We start from the raw sequence: 25,867 nt of genomic DNA, 5'->3' as shown, positions 1-25,867 counted from the left end.
TTTTAAACCAGTCACCGTCACCATCAGTTTACCATGGAAGAAAGCTAGGACTTTAATTAAGAGAACAGCAACTTCTCAAGTAATGCCTGCATTGTCGCCTCTAAAGTATCACTGGAAGTAGACTTCTCCCACCAAGGATGGGCCTATCCAAAATTACTTCATATCCCATTAAAGCAACATGCAGGAATCTGCAATTGTCTCTAACTCCAGATGACTCAGCACCAAGTTGGGATTTTTTTTTGTTTCAGTGTAAATCCCTATCAAATCAGAGCATCTGTGTGCATGTCGGTTAGGCTTCCGTAATCAGACTGTCAAAAAGCTGACATTTTTGGTTCTGAAAGTTGCAAGATTCATATCCCACCCCACCCCCAGCCAGATGAGTCCCTTAATATCTGCCTTTTTGCAGCTTCACTTGAAGATTTCTGGTAATATCCAACTTGGACTTTAAAATAATAATAATAAAAAAAAAAAAACTGAGAAGAAACCACCTGACTTCATCCAGCAATTGCTATATAATGCACTGGCATTAGCAACATCCACAAGACATATGATGTCCAATCCTGGGGGAAAAAGCAAGGAAACTGAAGAACTAGAAGGTGGCTGGTTTTAGCAGCATGATCAAAGTGACAAAGCTGTGGGTCTGAACAGATCCTAAGATGTCAACAGAGCACCAAAGTGCTGGTATTAAGTACAGTCAAATCCAGGTGGGAATGCAGCTCCTGGGCTTCCAGCAGCCCACAAGACCACATCCTGTTTGTGGAGGACACACTCCTGGCACACTCTAAGTCCACAACACATGATGCTGAACACAAGTGAGGCTTGATTCAGCATTGCCTCAAGCACAGGCAAATGCTCACAGGGAAAGATGCAGCCAAGCAGAATTTTGGAACAACTCCCTTCTGCACAAGTTCTTTCCGAACTGAGTAAATGAACCAAAGCCAACTGCCCTTTCCCTAGAAGCTACACAAAGTCAGTTCAATTACTTGTATTAACACATCTAAGGGGAAAAAAATACACCCTAGCACCCTCTCCCTCCTCATCAGAAGCAGCAGAAAAGCATTTGAGTATCAGGAATTGTAAACAACCTTCAAATTTCAAGGATAAAAGTAGTTTAGGGATATACGAGATCAGCAGTCTCTCCACTCCAAAGGCAAAACAAGACAAAATAAAATCAATAACTTCAGTATCCTTAAAAAACAATATAGCACATTGTTTTTCAACTATCATTTCACAGACTGCACACTTGAATGTCCAAGCTAAAGCAGGCAGCCCAAATTGCAGAGCTACGTCAGGAAGATAACTGAGGTAGATTAACTCCGTTTTGTAAATGAAGTAGCTGCTCTAAGTTTAGCATGCATCCCTTCCCACCATAATTGTCAAAACCACAGTTTTTTGAAATCCTGAGTCAAGGAATGGATAACAGCCTGCACATCACAATCTGAAGCAGCATCACCAGAAAACTGCATATCTGTAACCTCCTGTACCTGTGGGGAAAACTTCTCACCACCAAGTGCCCTTAACAGGAATCAACATAACAATTAACTGGGAAGAAGAGTGCACAACTCTGCAGAAACCCAGTCTTTATTCTTGTTTTTCTGCCTTATAGAGTAAGGCAAATATCACCCACCCTAAGTTAAAATAGATTTGTTTTCTAATAGACCATAAAGCTGACTCAAAACACTTCATAAACCTATAGGTGCATAAAAAGAAAAAAAAAAATTGTTTTAAAGGTGAAGTTGAACAGCAAAGGCTTGGCAGGCTTGATGCTGAAATAGATAAGGATACAGAGTGGACGGGGCTGGAATTGGGAATGGGGGCAAAACCCAGACTGGATTTTCAGCCAGGGTATGGAATGGGAGAAAATTCTCCCACTGAATTAAATTCAGTTTTCTTGCTTTAAGTGTTCACCTTTTCAATGGCAAAGACTTAAGGAAATATCAGAGGATCTGGGCTGGGGTACAGAATGACAAAAAGCCCAGACTGGATCTTCAACTTGCATGATGGATAGATGCTGCGGGGATACAGGGAACAAGACTAGGTTTGTTTAAGCAAACAAAAAGAAAACATGGGGAGCTGTTAATTTAGGGGTTCCAGCACATATCCTGAAGATACAGGCACAGGAATGTCTGGGCATGGTGAGAAGGAGAAAGCAGTACCACATGGACATTAATTAACCTCCAGTTTCACAGTCTCAGACACAAGGACAGCAGTGTGTGCTTCAGTCTAAGGATGAGCAGCAATAAAACAAATGGCCATTGGGGGACTGCAAATAATATTTCAGTTACATTTTTGTTTCAGACATGATACTGAAGGTTGCCATTGTCCAGTTTTATTGTGGGGAAGATTCCCTCCTTCACCACACTGCACTACCAGAGAAATAAAATCCAAACATAAAATATTCAGGTCAAGGGAAGGAAGATGGGCAATGCCTTTTTCCATGTGCACAGTCCACTGGGAACCCAGCAGCAAAGCTTATAATTCCAGGGGCTTTCAACCCACCCACAGCTCCCTATAAATAAAGGGACGTGACCAGGCACCATCTCAAGGTCAGTTTTTTCTATTGTTGAGCATGGCTCACAATAAAAGCGAGTTTCCCTCCATATTTATTGCCTGTTATGTAAAATCATCTTCTGCTCCTGGTTCACAGTCCCAGGATATCCTGGCAAGGAAACACAGAGGAGGCTGCACTTTGAGATCATTTAAATAAAAGAGAATTATAATGAAGAGCGGAGGAAGGGGGAAGAGGAATTTTCAGAATGTTTAGTTCAAACATACTTATGGTTAAAACCTCCCACTGAGTTAAATTCAGTTTTCTTGCTTTAGCTTTCACCTTTTCAATGACATAAAGACTTAAGGAAATATCAGAAGCAGCCAGTGAGCCCTTTAAACAATACTGAATCAGAAAACATGACCACAATGTGAACCACTTGAACACAGACATCCATCTTTGGCAATTTTTACTTAGCTGAAGCAAGCGCTCCATAAACCTGTTCTCTGGACACAGAGTACAGTCAAACATTTTCTTGTGAGGATAAAAAGGGAAGATGCCTTTCTTACAGTTTTTTCCTGCTTTTCCTTCCAACAATAGTTGATTTTTTTAAGAGAAAAGTTCCAAAACCATCTTTTCAGAGATGTTGCATCTAACTCACACCTAAAATTTTATTTCCAATGAGATTCTCATATCAATGTCAACGGGGAAAGCCTCAGAGCAGTCCTATACAAATCTTAAGCTACAATATTGCAGAGCAACATTCACAGCACCAATTACTTAGCAATTTTAACCTAGAAAAGAAAAATTACCAAATACAAAAAAAAAAAAAAAAAAAAAAAAAAAAAAAAAAAAAAAAAAAAAAAAAAAAAAAAAAAAGCAAAAGCTACTCCGTCCCAAATACAATCCCAACATAAGCTGAGGAGCGATATTTACAGCAGGTGTATACCTCTTCTGCATGCCATGCACAGAGCAGGCTGAAACAGCCCAGGAAGAATGGAAGGTGGAGAAATAGCCCTATGAAGATCCATGCAAAAATCAAAAAATGCAGTGCAGTCTCCATAAGAAAGGCATCAGTGTCTTCACAGAACTAAAACATTTTCTTCCACCCCTCTCATATCTTCCAGAAGATTGCCACTTAAGCTCAGAAAGCCACTAACTGTCCTGAATATCTCTTTTTGATAGAGCTGGAAGGATCTCATCATCTTTAAGTTGATTTTGAAAAAAAAAAAAATAGACACTTCCCTCTAAAGGAGCAGAACTGCTGCTGAAAAACATTGCTTTGTACCATTCACTGACATACTACAGAAACTTGCTTCTGATATTTCTATTTTCCATGAATCAAAAGAGTATTTCCCTGGCATTAGAATTGAAATGGCATCAGAATTGAAATGGCATCTGAAGAGAAAATAGTGCCCTTACCAATCAGTGACATTTCCCTCTCCCCAAAGTATCAACCTAAACTGAACTGATGTTTTCTAAAATATCAACTATATGCTTTCATAATAGTTAAGTGTCTCGGGGTTTAACTTGAGCTAGTGAAATAAAATTTACTCAAGGATGGTAAATTAAACGGGGCATGCAATATTTGAACAGGAAATTAGAGTGTACAGCTATAATTTTTTTTTAAAACCCAGTGATTAGATAAATGCAGACCTTCCTGTCTTTCTTTAGTGAACCCATACCCTATGTTCCTAGAAAATATGACAGCCAGGACAGTTCCAGGTCAGAGTATATATCTGCTCTCATCATTACACTTCCTCCTGTCTGTGACACCTTCAATGATGCAACAGCCCACACAGGTGCACTTCCTGAGCAAAGTTACATTAGGAGTATTTTTTTAGAGTTGAATCCAAATCATTGGTTGAACCCAGCACCTATACATTTCTAACCATTTGTTGATGAAAAATATACATAAAGGCTCCATACAGAGGCAAGGAGATGTGATACAATGTAAAAAGAAAGTTCATAAGAATAAAAAATAGTTTTGTGCTTGGGGACAAAGCTTGCCCTGGTAAATTGTTGCATGTATATGAAGTCTCAACCTGAAACATGACCAAGACCAACTGATTTGATGCTACAAAATGCAAGTTCAGCGTGCAGGTCACTCCTTTGACCCCAGCACTCAAAGTTGTTTTAACAGCTGTTAAGTTCAGGATGTCATGTAAAACCAAGACTTCCGTTACGGAGAAAAAAGAGTCATAAAGATATTTACCCTGATTGTGATATTTCCACCCGAAACCAAAAAACATCAGAACCTTTACTAGGAAATCATCCAGAATAGACCAAAGCCCTACAGGTTAGTTTAAAGCAACAATCCTTAAAAAAAGAAGCTACTCTTACACACAGACCAGACTAAAAATTACCTGAAGTTTCTGTAAGCATTTTTTATTAAGAATTTAATAAAAATAACCCAATTTGGGAAATTTCTTGAATCAGAAAACTTTTATCTATCTGTTTTCAAAGGGCTGATGAAACAAAACTGAAAGATTAATCTTCTGCAGATGAAAATTAGGCTTGAACGTATCAATGCTTTCATGTTGCTAAAAAAAGATTCTTTAAATTTTCATGGATTTTTGACACCTTATAGAAGCATCAATGATGCTACAGGAAAAAGATTATTCAGTGACCATGGCAAGTAAAATCCACGATGGAGAAAAATAAGAAACTATTTTATTCCCTGATTTTTGACTTCATACCATAATGTGCATAAAAGATTACTAAATACACCATCTGTGAAGGGCACACCTAATGTGAAGGAAGAGAAATTGAAGATACATCAACTGCTTGTGTTTGATCAGGGTGACCTGTAGAAACAGGGCTGAGAACTTGTTGAGCTTCATGCTGCAGAAACTGATGTACCCTCTGTCAATGCCCCGTAAGTTGCAAGGAAGTTAGTAACTTATTTTTCCTTTGGAAATGGAATTTTTTTTACATTTTCCTGTGGTCCAGGAGCTTTCACAACTGGCTTCCCTTCCCTCAGGGCAGGCTTTTCTTCTGCTGGTGGGAGTCATATGTGCAACTAGAATTGTTTGCAGCCATGCCAGGCACATTTCCAAGCAGCGGGAAAGTTCATTTTAAAGAGGACCCCTTGGTTCCCCTTCCTTTTCATCAGTCAAAGATATTGCAGGAAAGCTGCCAACCCCTTCACCAAAGCAATGCACTTCCAATATATAGAAAACCTCCGGTTTGTATATCTTTTTGCACTGTGCACAGTTTTATTAGCGATCCTGTGCCACGTAGAATAACAGAATATGCCACACAGAATAACATAAAGTTTTCAGAATATTCAACACCTTGAAGGTACAGCTTTTTCCACCACAGAATGACCGCTTTGGCTTCACTTATGGAATCTATAATGATACAAAACCAGCACAGAACCCTGACAACAAGGCATTTTGTGCAAAAGGGAAGTAACTTTCCCTGGAACTTAGAAAAAAGGAAAAGTTTGGGGGTTCTGCGCATCTGTTCCTAAAATAATGATCTGTAAAGACCTTCTGAAAAGAGCAGGGTCATAAACACAGCTTTTATTTGGGCATTCAGCAGAGGGACTGTGTGAGTGAGCATAGTCCAGTGGTTACATACCCCAAAAGACAGTAGTGATAGGATCACACTACAAATTTTGCCAGTTTCTCCCCTCTCCTGAATTGCCTTGTCACGTGCATTGCCTAATCAAGAAGTCTCACTTCTAAAAAACCTACAGTATCACACCAGGAGAACACAGGGAGAAGTAATTAGATGCCAGTGCAAGTGCACAAAGACAAGAAAGAACTGCACAATGTTTCAGGTAAATTAAGATGACAGGATGCTGAAGAGTTCAATGAACACTCTGTTCAAATGCAAAACTTTTTAAGCATCAAAAAAGAAGAACAGCATATTTTTTGCCTCCTTTTCCCAGCTTTCATCAAGCGGATAAAATTCAACTTGCTGTTCCATCTTGCTCTGGTAGACTGAGGTCGTTTCTAGGTCAGGTACTGAAACTGATGTTTCCAAAATAGCTACATGGCCATTCTTCCAAGCATCGTCAAGCACCTCTCAGTGTGCATGCACACTGCGAACATTTGCTTAGGAGCAGGTACAAACTCAGCCATATATCCAAGAGAAAAACAGTGGCACTGAGGAAGAAGATTAGACAAAACCACTTGGAAAAGAGAAGGAAAACACAGATCTAGAATAAGACTGGAGGAGGAAGATGGGGGAGATCTCTGCAGGAGAACGCAATGCAGTGGCAAAATGACCACCTGGGGAAGGGACAAGTGAGAAAACAATCAAAACTCAGCTGGCAGGCAGACTGAAGGACCCTACCTTGTTAGGAAACAGGGGACAGTATGGATCAGGAATGGGATGTTCTAGAACTGGAATGAAATCAGGGAAAAAGGCTCTGCTATAGGGTAAGTTAGGCAGGATGCACAAAATCCTGTGCATGAGGGGAAGCGGTGGATGCTGCCTCTTCCCTGCTCTTTCCCATATTTCACTTTCTTCCCTTTCCTACTGCTGCTCTTTTTTTTTCCCTCCGAGCTACCCAATCCCAGCAGCTATACACACATCCACTCTGGCCTCCCCTAACTGAGCCCTACTCAGTTCTGGTTGTCACAATTCAGATGAAAACCATAATCCTATGTTTGAAGTAGAGAGATTCAAGCTCAGCCATGTAGAAATGCAGCAGTACAGCACAGTCTGTTCTGTGAGACTTGAGAAAATGATAAGAAAAATAGTCCTCTCTACTGTTCCTATTGTACTGAGACTTTCCCAAAAACTCATAGACCCAGTGCTGAATCATTTCATATGCACTGCCATGTTACACAGCATTCACCGTCTCCAAACTGCTGTCCTAAGAAAGTCATTTGTCAGTCAGGTCTGCAACTCCCCAGATTCCTAGAGAGAGCTTAAAGAAAAGTGTTCAGAGTGTCCCATAAGTATTTTGTCCCCTAGTATTTTGAAAATGATTTGTTACACACCCTGGTTTAGTTAATTTAAAGAAGCTTTTGTTGCTGTCATGGGGGGAAAAAAAAAAAAAAATCACAAAACAAGACCGCAGCCACTGGAATCTGGAAAAGCTGAAGCAAAGGCTTAAGAACCGGTAATTCTGCCAGTGGGTAACAAGCAATTGAAACAACTATTTACAAACTTATTACAAATACTCGGTTTATACAGAGAGTATTAAATTTGTGCTTGGTACTCTGAAGAGTACTTAACCGCTCACAAATGAAACTCAATTTTTGCAATGCAGTGAGTTAGAAGAGCCAGCAACCTCATCATTCCATAGAGGCTAAATGGTTAACAGGGCTTCTCTCAACAGATCAATGCAATGATGGGATCTCAACGCTAATTTTTTGTAACCATAAAGCAAAGATCCGGGGAATTGACTGTTATCAGCACAGCTAAACAAGATACTGTGAAATAGTAGCTTTTAAGTTTGTTTTTAGTTAAACAGGGAAGAATTACACTAAATCAGGTAAAGTATAAGGGATCCCTGCCCTCACTGCCTGCTGCCATTACTAGCCATTATTAATGATTAAAGAGCACCAAGCCAGGGCATGGCTGTGCCCATTTGTCTACTGAGCAAGTATTGCTGCTGTTTGGTATAAAAACCTTCTGAAAAAATGGTGCTGGCTTTTTGCATCATATAATCCTTGACAGTCTCTCCCTCACCACCATGAATTCCTTCAGCTTTTCATTTGCACAGCTTCCCATGGCAGGAGTCACACGGCTCAGTGAGCACCATCACGGTGCCAATCAAGCACCTCCTCTCTCTGCATTATTCTGAGAAGGACTTGAGGGTTTTCAATGCTTCTCGAGAGTCAGACCATGCTTTCAGATGAAAGGTTTTTTCTAAAGTTCTCTTTTATACTCCTTTATATGCTTTTATGCTATAGTGAATTGACACAGCAAGAGCAATATCTGTTCCACAGTTCTTAAAGGTGCAGGCGCTCTGCTACTACAGCAATAGGTCTTACAAAAACCTTCAAGGCATAAATTTCCATGTGTCTCCTTGCTGACTTTCAGCCTAGATTTTCTGAGCATAAACTCACCAACAACCTCAGCCCAAATCTTTCCACCTCAGGCAAGTACTGAGATCCACGTGGCACAGCAAGTAATGGCATTACTTATGCAGGAGCCACATCATACACAACAGCAACACTTGCCACTCAGCAATACCAGGGAAAAGATTTCTGTAGCTGGAGCTCTTCTCAATCCAGAGGAAACACTGTCAGGTATGAATTAATTTCCTTGAGAGTTTGTGGTGTTGCTCTTTTCTTCCCAAGTACTCACCAGTGACAACTCTACTGCTTTAGATGTAATTTAAAAAAAAAAAAAGTTTTCTGTGTTTATTGAGGGAGAGATGGGTTGCTAAAATAAGAAAACAAGTATTAGGTGATATTCGCATTCCTTGAGGAGTCTTGGCATCTTATTCAAGCACTGGAGCACTTTACACACATAATATATCCATGTATTTAAAAAATTGAGTGAATCATCTATTACAGGCAACATGGCTGAACTATTTCAGCTCAGTAGAGCCAGAACATGCATAGCATGCTCATCAGCTCTGAGATTTATATTACCCCTTATCCATTTTATGGAATAAATTACACAAGTAAATACTTTCCATGCTCCTCTGATACACACCTCTACATCTCTACTATAACTTAGAAAAAGATAAAGATACTGCCCCAGTGAAAACCTGCTTTTGAACAAGTTAAAAATGTTTCTGTAAATTTGAAGATGCAAAAGCCACATGTTTTACAGTGATCCTGCTTTCACTGGAGGAGGGTGTGAGGTAGAAACACCACTCTTGCTAGCAGGAGCTCTGCAAAGAACAAGAGAGGAGTGCTTGCCCAGGAGAGCTGCTGCCTCAGCCCCAGAACTGATTTATGCTGGGCCATGGCCATCACTGGTCCTGAGGAGAGCAGATGCCAGCGCCCCAGGAGGCTCACCCCATCCTTGCCTGCCCACCACTGCTCTCTAACTGTGCTGAACACCTCCTAAGGGATGGCTCTCAACAATCCCTGCCCTTTTTTTTCAAGGGGTACCATGGCCCAGAGTCCCTGCCCATCTCCACAGACGACAGCTAGTGACCCCCCTACCCAGCAGCAGGGTGCTTAAGGAGGCTTCCTCCACCACTCTAAAATTACCATTTAATGGTCAGCCAGCCTCTCTCAGAGCAAACAGATGAACTGATAAGCGAGTTTAGCCCTGTGGCTAAAGCCAACCCCTCTTAGCCAACTTTTGTTATCAGAGGATCAGGCTGTTCTCAGCTTTCAAAAACAATCTCGTGAAGATGGTGTAAGCCAGACAGTGCTGAAATATCTTTCACAATGCTGTCCAGTAAGCAGCAATAAGGCACAAACTATTGTAAACAGATGTTCAGCCTTAAAGCAGCCTTCAGCTGCAGTATATAAATACAGCTTACGCTAAAGAAATGTCTTTGGTGAATTTTGTTAACAACAGCTCGTCGTGAGAAGCCAGTATGTTTATGTAGCGGCATTACAGGTTGCTGTTGTGGCTTTATGGCTAGAAGTAGGTCAAATGGATTTAGGGAGCAGCCCTGACAATACAGTTGTTATTAATATGGGGGTAGTTAAGTTTATCACCAGACAATGTATTCTTATCTCATTTTCTCAGTACTCCAGAGCAAAGTCCACAATATGATGCAGATATTACATACACATCGGAGCAGCAGACAGCTGTGTCATTAAAAGAACTGCACCACCAAGAACACTGCTTCCTAAGCAGTTATGAATCATGAAACAAACCATTAAAAGTGATTTCTTTTGTGTGGACATAAAGAGAAGATTTAGCAGAATTAGATGCTTCATTTGGCTGTTGTTATGCCACAGAAGTGTTCAGGTGCTATTAAGTAATTTGGCTGATTAACTCTTTTGTATACCAGGACCAAACCCAAAGACAAGTGCCATTACCATCTTGTTAAACAGTATCAGAAACAAGAAAAACATGTTTTGTTTTGCAGCAGTTGTGTAAACAAACATCATTCTTACCTACACAGAATATAAAAGCAAAACAGCAACAAAAAAAAGTCCTGTAACTGCCATTGGAATATTCAGAGGTTTTTGGGAGGCCTTTTATTCTCTCCTTTACAGTACTGACTCTTTGTTTGAAGCTAATAAACTACATCTGCTAAAAATCACTCATGTCATTAAAAAAAAAAAAATTACAAACAAGCTTACATGTCTTCTCTGGCTTTAAACCAAGCTAAAGTCAATGAGCCAAGTCAGCAATTCCTGAAGTACCTTGTGGCTAACTTTTCCCATAACTTCTCACACGTCTGTAGGGACATCCTTCATCATCTTGTAGCGACATTGACCATGCTGAACAGCAACTCCCACAGGCACAAGCTTTGAAACCACTTACTCTCACATTTCTAAACTGGAAATTACTTCGTTAAAAGGCAATTTAGAGATGCTTATTTCTCTGCAAAAAAATTCTTAAGTGACTTCCCAACGTAAGTGAAAGGGTTATTCTGCAGTCATGAGGGGCAGGGGTGGGGCAGAAGAAGGTTAATACTTCTGTTGCCCAGGAATCCAACAATACACAACTTAATCCATTTTGGAGCTTTCTTCAGTGGTTCTTTTAGTCATGTTGTCTGCAGGAGAACACTCCTATACTCTGCACACACCTCCTCTTAGCAGAATCTTTCCATACCACTAATTATTTTTGCTTCTGCCACCTCCATCTTTGCACTCTTGTCAGCAGCAGACTAAGAAAGCACACACTGTTTTCCAGGTGGCTGCACACCACACTGAGGGTGACTGTCATTATTTCCCTTGTTATTTCCACAGCCTGCTGGCAATTACATTTCTTTATGGTGGCAAACCACTTGTTATTTGTGGGCTGCAGTTAGCTCTGAAGCCAGTAAAAAAGAATGTAAACGGCACACATTATTCCTTCTGTTGTACATTAACTTTCACACACCAAGGATCACTTTGACCCTCCATGTGGTACGGAATTGTTTTATTTTGCCAGGTCCTTGCAAAGCTCCTTAGTGTAGTAGAAATCTATTAAGCACTGAACAGGATGTCTCAGGGTTCAAGAAACCTAACTTGAACATGCACTGTCTGAAACTGGACCTGGTGTTTTCTGTGATGGGGCTGAAATAGTAATTTTGCTCCCATAGCTTACCACCTTCCTTTGGAACCCACCCTCCATCAGTTTTCCCTGGTATATTTGGTATACTTTGGCACTTTCCAGAGGGTTGTTGGTATACTTTGGCACTTTCCAGAGGGTTGTGACAAGAAGGCAGGCACAAAGAAGAGCTGAACAGCAGGACTCGAGTCTGCTACCACCACCACGCTGTGTGTGCAGCCCCTCCAGGCACATGCGGGGGCACCCTTTAGCCTGAAGCATTCAAAGCTCCTCAGCTGAGTTTGAAGGCAGGAGGCATCACTTATGCAGATCCAAGGATATTTATACCTCTCCCACAGAGCTCCAAGTCCCTCTCCTGATATTTACTACTGCAGACTCAATGCCTGGATATGTTTCTGCCTAGAACCGCTCCTCATATTAATAACTTCCGATACACCCATTAGCTTATCTCCAAATGGCATCCAGCTGCACACAAATGGGTGGGCAGTAGATGACTACGCCGCTGGAAGATCTCTGATTGCTATTCAACAGGAGTAAACGTGGCCCATAATCAGGCATTTGTTGCTCTCTGTAGTAATCTCAATGTTTCACCATTTGGCAGTGTGACCAGAAACAACACTGAGAAGTCCACCTGGCTAAATCCAAGATGGATCACTCCAAGAAAATTCATTTCTCAGACTAGCATGTTTCACCCATCTAGCAATAACACCGTGTGAGCACATAACTGCATGAATTTATGTAAAAGAGCAACACAATGAGGGTGTTGCAAGAAGAAAAATGAGAACTAAGGCAAAAGAACCCTTCTACAAGATGACTCAGGAATTCAAACGTTTGCATGAAAATGCTTGAAAAGGAATATAAAAAAAGGAAAAAGGTGGAGGAGATGTAAAATATCGTAGTTACCAAAAAAGAAACAACTAGAAGTAACAGCCAGTAGAAAACAAGTAGACATGGAAATGAGTTTTATTCTACAGGAATTTTGCATTTGCCTTGGTTGAACAACTAGGAGATTGCAGAATCCAAATGTATTTTCCAACTCTGCTGAAGGTCATTTGAAAACACAGGGTGGGGTGTGAGGGGAACATGGGGAGAAAGCTTCTTCTGAAAGGAAAAAAACCTCCAAAGGCAATGAAAAAAATCCAGGACAATGTCTTAAAATAGTTGAGGTATAAAATGCCTCTGAAATAGAAAGAGTCAAGATAAAATGCTTGAAAAGCTTTTTCAACACCTTCATATTGGAAAAGACTACAAGGCATCCTTTGAACATGACTGCCATGAGACGGGGAAGTCTGGGATTTAGAGCTAGAACTTTCAGGAAGAGCACAAAAACCTTGCTGTAAAACCCACTAAAGCAAAACCTTCCTTGGACTCCACGTGTGCTGCAGAGATAGTTGGCTTCTCCAGCCAGGTCAGTAAGAGCAGGATGCAAGGCTGAAGGTACCTTGCAAGAAGCTTTCCATCAATCTGCCCAGTGTACCTACAGGCAATAAATCCTCAGGCAGCTCTGAGAGAGACCCTTTATAAACAGCACCACCTTCAGAACTGACGCCACGCCATTGCAAACTCCATCAGACTGCCACTAACGTGGGGATTTCTGGTAGGTGCAGTCAAATACAGCATTGACTTCCTTCTCTGGCAGTTCCCAAGCCTTCTTAAGAAAGCATCCCTGGTATTTGTATTTCAGAGGAAGAATACAACCCAGGGTTCATTTTTTTGTAGACAGTTGATTATGTCTTAGAAAAGAGGTTTTTCTTCTGTTCCCTGCCCCTTATTTTGGAAGATTTTTTTTTTCTTCCTATAAGTACGTGCCACAAAATAAATAATACTCTACAAACACAATTTTTGGTTACTTCATGTCTTTGGACTACATCAAGAGAAATATTTTTGCAAAGTAGTATTGACTTATTAAAGAAAATATGGGTATTGATCTAATATCGATACCCAACTATGACGGACAAAAACTCTCTAACAGTTTAAAGTTAGAAAGTGTATGTTTATTACGGCACCGGACAGTGTGCGGGATAGCTCCCAAATTCACACCGCAATTTGCAGGTGATTACAGAGTCCTTTTATTTACAAAATCATTGACTACCCAAAACACAAATGCATATTCATAACCCTGGTACCTCCCATTCCCCGCTTCATATGGTAATTAGCTCAAAAGCTATTAAGCATGCGTAGTTTGTTCCTTGAAATGGGTCGGTGGTCCTTTTCATGGGGAGGGGTCCCCAAAATGAGGAAGTAAAGAAGTCTTCCTCGCTCTGACCTTTCTACCTTTTCAATGCAAATGTGATAAATGAATCCTTGGTAGGACTCCCACTTCATGTCTTTGTGACTGTTCAATGAGTTTCTGGGTAGAGGAGGCCCACAATTGTCTTATGTTCCTAAAGGCTATTCATCAGTTTCAGTATTCTTCATTATAAACCCAGCTAACCAAACAAAGTTGACAAGTAATCAGTTATTCTAATATGGAAGAGTGATCCCAAACTCAATTTCTCTTAGTTAATTACTAACTTTTAATTTCAGCAAAGCCTATTTATCTACTATAGTTAATTTCAGCAAAGCTTACCTCTAACTAAAATCTTAACCCCTCTAAAAATCCTTAATTCTCTAAAAGTTTATGTCTCAGTATTACCCAAGGCAGCAACTATCACACAGATGAAAAGAGAATTTCCCATATTTTCAGCCATCACTTAATCCAGTTTAGCATCTCCACTGACACGTCCACCTAGTCTTTTGCATCCACAATATCTCAAACTGATGTTTATGCTGAGGGACGTTGTCTCTCAATTCAAGGAAGGATCAAGCCCTCTTTGCTCCTATAACAGAAGCAACAAGCAGACACCTCAGGATAAGCAGCCAGATCAAGTGTCTAAGGAAGAAATAAAACCCCAGATTCTGAGCAAAGAGAGCATCTGTTCTATAGCTGTGGAATCTCTCCCTGGGGCTTCATCGAAATGCAGTTGCTTGTTAAAAGCAAGGAGGCAGGATAGATTCAGTTGTTTTTCCTACAGCTACTCTTATTCCAGCGGAGAAGCTGAAAAACAAGGAGTGTGTCTGTGTAATTCCCAGATGACGATAAAACTGGTGCCTTGGACACTTGGGCATATACATTTGCTCTTTAGGAATTAGGCTTCAAATCAGCAGGGAGAGATCCATGAGCACTCCTGACAGATCTGTAAGGGAATTGGCCTAAGGAATATTTATTTATATGAGGCAGCACAGAAAGAACAGAGGCTTCCAGATGCCTGCTGCACAAGTCCTGGCAGCAGAGTGCACCATGACATCCTGGCCATTAATTTTCAGTGTCAACCTGTTTTTTCCCTTTTTTCAAGAGCCACAAGTAGCTTAGAAACACGCCCATGAGGAGGGAAATCTGGGGTCTGCACTTGTAACAAGGAAGCTGTTTCACTGAAAACCCATCCATTCTTTTTTCTGCATGATAGAAACCTTCTGAGAGCATTTCTGAAAATGCACCAGGGACACCTAAAACATTCGCCACTCTCTCCAAACAGCTTCGGCTTGGAATTCATAGAGTACAAAGAAAAACAAACCATAAAGCCACATAATAGACTGAAATACTACCGAGCTGTGAGGAAACATCAAAACTGATGCCATGACAAACACTATATACTGAGAGATAAGCAACACAAAACTGCTGGAGTGAAAGAAGCATCCTCACCAGCACACACAGATCCAGATTCTTGAGAGAGCTGCATTCTGAGCACTTTGGTCACACAAACTAAAAACACAAACTCCAGCAGAAAGTGAGAGAAGGACAGCAAACCAGACTTCTGGGAAGCACTCAAATAAAATTAAACCTGCTTGGCTACATCAGAAAAGACTTCCCCATCTGGGGTGCTGATAAAATACTGGACACTTGCTTCTCAGATGGATTTCTGCATCAGAGCTGTTTCTATCTGCCTACAGAAGCACAGCTCCTCTCCTGCTTTACCTGATAGTGTATGAACCTCTACATCTACAGGGAAAGCACAAGAAACAGCACTGTGGACACATCTCTTGAAGTAAATGAGTGGGCTGTTTACCTTGGAAAGTCCTGGCTTATTGAACTGTTAGCAGAGATTTCAGCTAAGTATCTTCTTGCAGTAGCATGCAGAAACCAAGCCATAGCTCACCCACACAAGACAGTGATGAGCTCAATGCATTAACCTCAGCATTTGTCTTTTTTATGCTTGATGAGATAAAATCACCTGGAAATCACGTATTAGCTTGCTTACCATCTCAGTTGTTCTAGACATGGCGTAAAACTAGAAGGAAAACAATAAATTGAACCACTTTATAATGTTCAACTCTGGCTTGTGTCACTCAAGAATTGCTAACAGCTAAGACTACTCTAAAATCTAAGACTAGAACTAAGACTGCATCACAACAGCGTTTCTTAATATCAAGCCTAAACCTCCCCTGACACAACTTCAGGCTATTCCCTTGGGTCCTGTCACCAGGCACCACAGGGAAGAGATCAGTGCCTGCTCCTCCTCTTCCCCTAGTGAGGAAGTTGCAGACTGTGATGAGGTTTCTCTCTTTTCCAGGATGAAGAAGGAAAGCATAGAATCAACAGCAAGCCTATTTGAAAGGTTAACTCATTTGAACTATAACCAGTTAAAATAGCTATGATGAGAAAGTAATAACTTTCAGGCACATTATTGAGTTGCTCTAAATATTTGCAAAATAAACACTGCTAGAACACTCTCCCTGATGGCACTTCATATTTCTAAAGTGAAATGGGTTTTTTACCTAATGACCGTTCTCACAATTGATACCTTTTTATGCACAAATCCTTAAAGTCGAGGTGCTGAATGACTTGCATTGATGCAGCAAAAGATAAATGCAGACAAGGCAACCACTACTTGTTATTGTTTTGAGTATCAGAGCTGAAAGCTTGAACAGTTTAACTCTATCATTTCAGGTTAACATTGGTGAATTTATTGTCTCCTAAAGACTTCACAGGATGCCTCTCAGCCAGCAAGAACCCGAGTCATGGCCACATTAAAGATAACTAGCTAACATTTACCTGAAAATAAATTATTTGCAGCATGTGAATCTGGTCTATTCATCAAGTGGAAACCTTAGGCCTTCTCCTACTTTGTATCTGTGTTTTCAATGGCATCAGCTCCAAGTACAGCACAGGATGTTCCCTGGGATCACTTCCATGTTTGCACACAAATCCAAACCTACTGTGAACTCACCTTTCTCAGCCTTATCGAGCTACTTGATCCTATCAAAGAAATCCCACTGTGGAAATGATTGTTCTTACCATTGCCAAGTTCAAATCTCTTTCACTAGGAATAGGAAGGACCAAAAGTATGAGTGTGACACCTCATTTTTGACACAGCCTGGATTAGGCAAAGTGTTTTCTCCCTGTCCCTTTCCAAGACGATGCCGTACGGATTCCTACAGGCATGGCCACTCTCTTACCAGAGCTGCTGCATGACCTCTGACTGACAGCAAACTACACCCATCCTGAGCTCTTTTTTGAAGGCTGGATTAAATTAAACCAGAATTTACATCAGCTTCAACGCATTTAAAAAAAAAAAATACACCAGTGGTGAATTGCATAGTCAAGAGACAGCTGTTGGGCCCATTTTGTAGTCACTCACTTTTGGGAAGTCCTTTCACCTTTCAGAGCACCCATTTCAGGGACAGAGACAAGGCAGGGTTGCAATCAGTGACTCCATACCCATCTGTATGGCTTTCAGGAATCTGCATCTCAGACATCAGGAAGACACAGGGAGGTCACTCGAAGTACTGAACAAGTCCTCTTGGTACTTCAGCCAGCAAAACTATTGTCCCCTTCAGCCTGTTCTCCTCAGGTCCCTTTGATAAAAGCAAAGCCTTGTTTTGCAGCAGGAGTTCCGCAAGGACAGGCAGCAGTAAACTGCAAGTACTGTATCAGTTACTGGATGTTTATTCACAGAGTTGGAAATACTACAACACTGAAGAAATACAGTCCTTATTTCTGGAAACGTGTCCTATTATAGCCCAAATCATTAACTTCCCCAAAGACATGATGAGTCAAATATTTTCCTGCATGATAACAACATCCACTGTAGCAGAGTAAAAATAACAGCATGTGTGCTCTGGCAGCTGAGGAATCACCATTTCAGTGGTAACAGCTTTTCACCGTAAGGATCAACTAAAACTTTAATTGCTTCATGCTCACCTCTCCCTTTCCTACTCATCATTTTTTATACGATACCCATCTTATTATGCTGCTGTACCACTGTTTTGCTATTCTAAGTTCAAAAACACAGCAAACTTAAATGGTTATCTTCAATCATTGAAAAGATGGAGATACTTGCATATGACTCAGTCTTACTACTTCAAAAAAGCAGAATTTCATAAATGTTAATTTTTATCTTGAAAGATCATTTCTCTGACCAGCATTGCTCCAACTACTGCTCTAATCATCTTTCTTGCACCATAAATAAAAGGTATTTCTTCTCCCATAGTCCTCCTTACATGCGATAACGTTGCTCTTTCCCTTCTTGCTTTACTTCAGATGATGAAATTGCAAATAGAACATAAGAATGTGAGAAAAATCATGCCTGTTTATAAGGAATTGTTCCATTCTCCTCATGCCTTTTTAAACTAAAACAACAGCTTTTCAGACTTGAGGGTAGATATTACACAGCATCCACCTCAGTGGGTTTTGCGTTTCTTAGTACAGTGTATTAGGTACCACAGCCAAGCTCCCTTTACTCTCTTATTATCATCATCATTATTATTGTGGGGAGGGGGCAGCAGGGAGAAGGGAGGAGAGGACATATGAAGCTCTTGTACCCTTTCTCTTAGGAGAAGACAAGCTGACCAACCTTCTGAGCAGAAGAATTTGTTGATACAGGGGTGCTAAAAATGAACCTGACTCAATGATGTTGCAGTGAAGTGGAGGTGCAGAGACTGTTGCTAGAATTAAATATTTTATAATAACCCCTGTCTGCATAATGATCCAACATTTATCTAAATTTCACAAACATACATCTTTAGAAACTGCAAAAAATAGCAACATTTCAAGATATTGTTGGTGCTGCAAAAGCACAAATCAAAATGCCTGCAGTTCTCCAGTTCCTTATGCATCCATCAAATAGAGATCGAAAGATGACTGGCTTTAAATTAACTGTCTGACAAAGCACTACAAAACACAGCTATCATGGAAAGATTGATATTTAGTCTCTTACGCTAATGAAAAAATAAATGAACACGTAAGCCTTGCAGACAGATTCAGACTTTTAAAATAACTTATCCCAACAGCACTGATGTGTCATTATTCTCAAGTTCAGTTATATTAATCCTTGCAATCTTTCCAAATGCACAGCTCAAAAGCCTATCTTCCAAGCAGTTTGCAGTACCTCTGATGACTAGAGGTTCATTCCAGGAGAAATCTTTATGTAATGGTCCCATCACCAGTCACACAGGTGAGAAAAAAAGTCAGAAAGCCTTATTTGTAGCTGTGTCTTTCTCTAATGACTGTTATAGCATAAGACTATACATAGGCCTAGCAATACATTGCTACACCTCAGAAAAGATCACGTAAGTGACAATACAGCATTTGTCCATGGCAACAGATACAAGGGCAACAACTACCAAAAGTGACAAGTGCTAAAAACAGCAGATGAACTCAGAGAAGGTTTTCCTTGGGCAGATAGGCTAAAATCTGGAAGCCCTGTTTCATCTTCAAAGAGAAAAACTTTTCACTTTCATGAAAAACGTACTAGCTGGGGTTCATAAAGCCATCATAAATGAGGATCAAGTAATTTATCAGTTACCCTACATTATCAAAGCTTTCTTATGTTATTATTTCCTCAAGTACTCCGTAACATCAAGAATTTGTGGATTTGAGAGGGAGTGACGTAAAATAAAAATAAAAAGTATATGGGGAGAGAAAAAAAGCGTAGGCTACCAACAGGAAACACAAATCACTGAAGAGAAAGTCAAAACCAATCCCTCCTATACCGATGGCTGACAGTGGTGCCCTCAGAACTAGAGTTGGGGTTGGTTATTTCATTCTCCATCCTGCACAGGCTCCTGGGATAAGCCATCTCCTTGCTTTGAGCTGAGCCCAACACAAGCTCCCAAGTTGTGTTTTACAGCAGATTTAATTACAGCACAATCCAGACTTAAAGAACAGGAATGCAGAGCATATACAGCTCCCCTGAGCTGTCACAGCGTTGGGGTTCGATCCAACTCCTACACGCTGTCCTCAGGAAGAAGAGTTTGGAACATGCCTTCTCAGTTAAGAGCTGATTGCATCAAAATCCTCACTCAAGAGGATTCAAAATCCTCAAGGAAAGATACCCCCCAGTTCACAGGAGTGCCACACGAGTTCACTTCTGGCTGCAGGCAGGATTTAGACAGACAGCCTGGGGATACAGACTCAGTGTGTGCGGGGAGAGCGAAACACCTCCAGCAGATCAGCTGCTAAACCCCACTCCTGCACACGCCGCATCTCGTGGTGCACAGCACACACTCCTGCTGGCAATTTGAGCCTTTCTGCCTAAGGCAGAGCACTTCTCAGCCTGTGCTCTCCTGGCTTAAAAAACTGTATCTCCACATGCTCTCTGAACATAAATTCTCCACAAGCTGCGTTGAGGCTTTGCCTCCCCTCAGTGAGTTGTTTTCCAGAGCACATCAGCTCTCTGCAAAGTATTTCCTCCAGCAAAGAGCTGGTTTTGACTTTTGGGTAGGATACAAAGCTTAAACATATTAATCATAGATTTATTTACAGGATTAGCAAATCCCCAAGTTGTGGTTTGGGTGGGAAGGGAAGGATGGTGTTTAGATGTGAAAACTATAAGACAGTTTGAAGATTAAGGTGTTAAGATATGAAAACCAGCATCTCTTCCTTGATCAACTAAAACACCATTAACTCTCTTTTCTCCTAGTCTATTACCAGGAACAAGATGAACTTTGCAATGTCTTCAAGCCTGCTACTTTGATAAATCTCCCCCCACCTACTGGACCATTTACACAGAGCAGCCACCATTTACAGAGGAGGAGAGTCTGAGATGTGCCCCATAAGCCTCTGGCTTTAGAGCTGCAAACACAATCCACACACCATTAAATCCATGCAGAACTCCCATGCAAACCAACCACCAGGCAAGGCAAGCCAGGCAGAGTCCCAAGACAATCCCTAAGCCAGTTCTGTAGGGCAGGACCTGGCCAGAGGGTCCCCCATGCTCCACTGAGGGAAGACAGGTCTCAGTCCCACAGGCATATCCCGCCTCACTTCCCTCAGGACAGTGTGAATGATTTTTTTATAAAAAATGACCAGCCATCTGCACCTTAATAGCACCAAAAAAAGTTTAGACTAATGCTCTTCCAGGAGCTGGGTATGACCAGAGCTGAGTCATACCATCAGGACACATTCTCCATGCTGGCAGAATTGCCACTACTGCATTATACATTCCACACTGGTAGACACACCTGGCAGAAGCAGCAGGTCAGGATTTAAGATATATCATGGACAGAAATAGGCTACCACAAGCCAGTGGATCACAGTGGGCTAGAGCCTGCCCTAGGAAACCATGGTCTACTCTACAGGCATAGCTGAGTCTGCCACAAAGGACATGGCTTCAGTTACTAAAATCATCCTACAGGAAACGTGCCTGTGACACTGCATACAGAGTGTCTCAGTGGATGATTTGAAAGTGACTAAAATATTTTTTTAAAATTCACCTCTTCTGCAAAACAGTTCCTGTGGCTGCTTAAGCAAAAGGGAAGATGATACCATCTCCTCTATCAACATTTGCGTCAGAGCAACAGCTTGCAGCAGCTAACACCACATTTCTGTGATCACACAGAATTTCTGGCCAGTACCATCTTCAGATTTTGTTTTTCCCCTTTCCTGAAGGGATGATGAGTCCATGCAGAGAGCACATCATTAGAAATAGGAGCAAGGGGCATGTAAGTGTCTGTTCAGTTCCATAGCCCTCCTGATAAATTGGTGGTTCACAAATGTGTGCCAGCTGCTCGCAAATGGATACTCGTTCACTTGAATTACAATAGACACTTGTTTTGTATTGTTGCTGTGGATGTAAACCACATCTACCTCTTCTTGTCCTTTAAGTCTCACAGCAGTTTCAATGAATGTTTGAAATGCAGTGGAAGTTTTTAATGTTTAACAACAGCTTCTTTTGTAATGTTCCCTGTGTCTGTGAGCTGTACAAAAGAAACTGAACAAGTAATAGCTACTTGTGCTAGCAGACAGCTCTGTTGGATATCTTGGGATACAGTCACCTCTTCTATGCCATGCCACCAGCCGTGGGACAAAGCAAACTGACACTCTTCATGTTTACTTTCAAAAAACCATTGGGATTCTCCATGAGGCTCTTGCTCAGTGACCGTAGTAGAACCATAAAGATTCTGTAAAGGTTACAGATTTCTTTAATAAAAAGGGCACCTGCACAAACCCAGGCCCCAGAATCAAATGCGTGACCAGTCATGGTTAAAATGCTGCTGCAGCACAAAAATAGACTTTCAAAGATTTTTTTTCAGTATCTTTCCTTTTGTTCTGATTTTCATTTTCTTACAAGCTTTTTCATTCTCTCTTTCCAGTCTGACTGCAAGGCTTGCCAGGACATCACAGAAGATGCACACAGAAGAAATGAGCACTTTGCTGAAGGCTCCCACATGCTCAGGGAAGAGAGGTAAGAGCATCTTGAGATGCAAGAGCAAACCTTTTCCTCCATCAGGGAGAAGTCAGCCGCTAACAGCAAGGATTAAAGCCGAATCTGCTCTATTTTGGTACCATTTTCTCTGCTCAGATATAGAAATACAGGTTTCAGTAAGACACTGCTCAACACACCCTCTACCCAAGGCTTCTATCCCATGTCACTTAGCAAGAGCATCCACTCACACGCAGGGTCTGGAGCTCTCAACCTTGCCCTGGAGTGTTTAAAAGCCAGGTTTGCTCAGCCTTTCTCAGCACAGGAAACTGGTACTGGAGACACTCCACCAGACTCTGCCCTTTCGTTTCACAAGCAAATCTAGAAAACAGTGCCAAAAAAAAGGCTTTTTATTGCACCCCCAATTGAGACCTCTACAATTTCAGCAAATGGTATTTTCAGACAATTTTCCAGATTGCAGATGTTGGCATGAGCAGATCAGCTCTTGGATTCTTTACCCACCAGTTCAACCTTCAGATTTTTCCAAATCATTAGCATAAGATCTCCAAGTAAAATATTTTCCCTGATGTAAAATATGAAATTATTTCCACATATATTGATTGCTGAACTACCACTCTCTTCAGAAGAATCCAGATATAGACAAGGATGTGCATTATTAGTCTGATGACATACAGTGTAATCAAGCTAATTAATTTGACAACTTGAGATTGAAAGGTACAAATTGAGGCACGTGCTCTAACAAAAGCAGGAAAACATGACAGTTTCAAGCAAAATATTGCACGCAGAATGCAATGTTAAAAAAGGAAGTTTAATTAGAAGCAACATATTTTTATTATTTTGAAAAGCAGTAACTAGAAAAATTTCCAAATTGGTAATTGTAGAGAAAGTGAAAAAAATTCTTTCTTCACAGAGATGGAACTGAATTAATTTACATACAAAGCAAGCCAAGGAACACTGCATTAGAAGACTCCTACAAGTAAAAAAAAAAAAGTTCAAAATGGCACAATAAACTGACAGCAAGAAAAGCATTTTTTGCTTTAGGCATGTAGTAACTTATCCTGGAAAAATCACCAAGACCAGGCAACCCTGCTGAAGTAAAATTCACTGGAGGAAATATTTTGCTGATTATTTTATTGCTAAACAGCTCAAATTGGCAGTCACTGCCAGCCCAAAGCTACATCTCTACCATCCAAACCTTTTGACAGTACTGAGTAGCACACATAATACATACACAGCAGTATTCATCTTAAGCACGTAAGATGAAGAAATGCCAATAGCAATGTCTCCCTAAAAACATTTTAAAACCTTCTCCCGCCTCAAAAAGAAAAAACATAATCCTAAAAGACATTTGTGAAGAAAAGGCCGCCAAGTTCAAGTTATTTTCGCAACCAGTATGCAAACACACCAATTTCATTTAAATGACACAGCTTCTCAGAGCCTTAAGAGAAAAGGCTTTTAATCTTCTATTACAAATGGAAAATTCTAATTCTCCAACTCAAAACAATTCACTCATCAACTCTATCCTCCCTCCATCCTATACATAATTCTTTCAGATCTTCCAGTGATCAGAATATAACATAGAAGTAAAAATTGATCTTCTATCTTATAATTCATGTTGTTATTAAGTGTTCATAAATATATTTTGGGAAGTAAAAACAGCTGGTCTTTCTATTCCTGGAATGTGATTAATCACTAGCAACAAATTGTGTGAAGTTATTATACTAAATCAACACAAACTTTTTAACCCTCTTAGAAAGAGGTTCTATGAACTTCTATGACACTAAACTGAAAACATTGAACAAACATCTGTGCATCTTACAAGAAAAAGTTCTGTGGAAAAGATCAGTGGATTCCTGTCATAGAAGATTTAGATCCCTTAGACCCACACTCAAGTATGACAAAGTTGTGTTTACCATTATTCACAGTGAGGGTGAGCACACAGTGATGCTGAACAGAACTACCAAAAAAATAAACAAGGGGAAGAGGTAAATGGTTTTCATCCAAATCCCCTTGGATTCATATCCATACAAGCCACAGCAGATAGGAAAGGGACCACTAGGTCCAAACATCACTCTGACACATTTTACTACCTATCCATTCACATTAGCATCAACAAAATCAGAATTTTACACACTCCATAAGCCCAAAAACAGGTGGGGGCAGAAACAGTAGGGCTCTCACCTATTCTAGAGACACAAAAACCCACAGAAGATGTTTGGAGACAGACGGATGGTCTCTGATGTCTGAGCCATACGCTCATGACAACGCTCCAAAGGTTTTTCCACTGCATCCAGAATTAATGGGGTGCTTTGCTCATGATTTATTGATGCCTCACAGGCAGCAGAGGTATCAGACAGGGGCTTTCAGAGGTAAAGTTTAATGACTGAATACACCAAAAACAAATACCATTCTGTCTTGCTTTCTGTCTTATGAAACTTCTTCAAATCCATTTAATTGTTCAGGCATATTTTCCCCCTTGATTCATCTTTTTTTACCCCCCCATTTTAATCCTAAACACATTTCCAGGGGTAACTGTGGCTGAGGTTAACAACATGTGCAGCAGACAAGCACCACAAGTTCTTTCCTGTGCAGTGAACAAGATTATTTCTTGTCACACATAATTCACAAAGCAAATTAAACATGTCAGAGTTGATGAATATTGTGAAAGTGACTCTTGGAGAGCAGTCAACAGATGGAAAACAGCAAGGTAGTGGTGGCCTCACTAATTACTTACAGGCTGAGCTTTTTTGACCATCTCAGAACTGTAGTCAATACATCAAGGTGAGACCAAAAATACTTGGTAAATACTGAAAGATCAAAAGATCTTGGCAAGATCTCTCATAAGAAAAGAATAAAAGTGTTCCACTCCATACAAAAGGAGTGAAAGCCTCACAAAGTGCAGAATCTGGATAATTTACACCACGAGTGTTGCACTAACAAACTGAAGCAGAAGAATGTCTTATGTTTTTTTAGTGAGGCAGAAGTGTTTTGTACAGATACGATTGCAGCCCTACCTAGTGCATGCCAAACATGAAAAATTACAAAGGTGTGCATTTTAAAACACTTCATGAAGGCTTAGACATATAAAGATGAAAAGTTTGGCAAAATTTTCTCTTGTTCCACAGCATTACTAAAATTCTTTCATCCTCAAAGAACTTGGCTTTTGCTAGTTCCGGAGCCTGATTAGATAGAAACCAAACCATTTTTTTGCAAACGCCAACTCAAAACGGGGAAGAACTGCTAACTTGCTGCAAGTTTGTATTTTGGTCCTTCTTGTGAAGGGGAGGAGACTTTATGCCAACAGCCTTGGTATCCAGTTAACCTTCTGTAATAAATCACATCTCCTAGTAATTATACTACCACTCATAATAAATTGTGTTATCTTTTCATTACTTTGATTGCAAATCTGTCTCTGTCTCACCAAGCTTATAAGAAAGGGTTTCATTTTCATTGGGGCAACAAAGAGTAAAAGGGAAGAATCAAAAGGGAAAACCAGCAAATACAGGGATTTCGGGAACAAGGAGGAGAAAGAAACTGATACAAGAAAGCAAGCAAAACAAGAAAAATCAACATTTCATACTTTTGTGAGAGTTACTTTGTACTCAAAGTCAGAAGCTATTATCAAGCCATTATT

General features: G+C 40.5%; 1 protein-coding gene across 2 annotated transcripts in view; it reads right to left on the bottom strand.

Moving 5' to 3' along the window:
- POU1F1 (POU class 1 homeobox 1) overlaps window positions 1-25,867 on the bottom strand; it is a 148,020-nt gene that overhangs the window by 109,043 nt on the left and 13,110 nt on the right. The gene's annotated exons all lie outside the window — the stretch shown is intronic.

Source organism: Hirundo rustica, chromosome 2 (assembly GCF_015227805.2).
Source record: "Hirundo rustica isolate bHirRus1 chromosome 2, bHirRus1.pri.v3, whole genome shotgun sequence".
NCBI lineage: Eukaryota > Metazoa > Chordata > Aves > Passeriformes > Hirundinidae > Hirundo > Hirundo rustica.
Note: the sequence above shows the minus strand (reverse complement) of the source record. Positions and strands in the feature narration are given on the sequence as shown.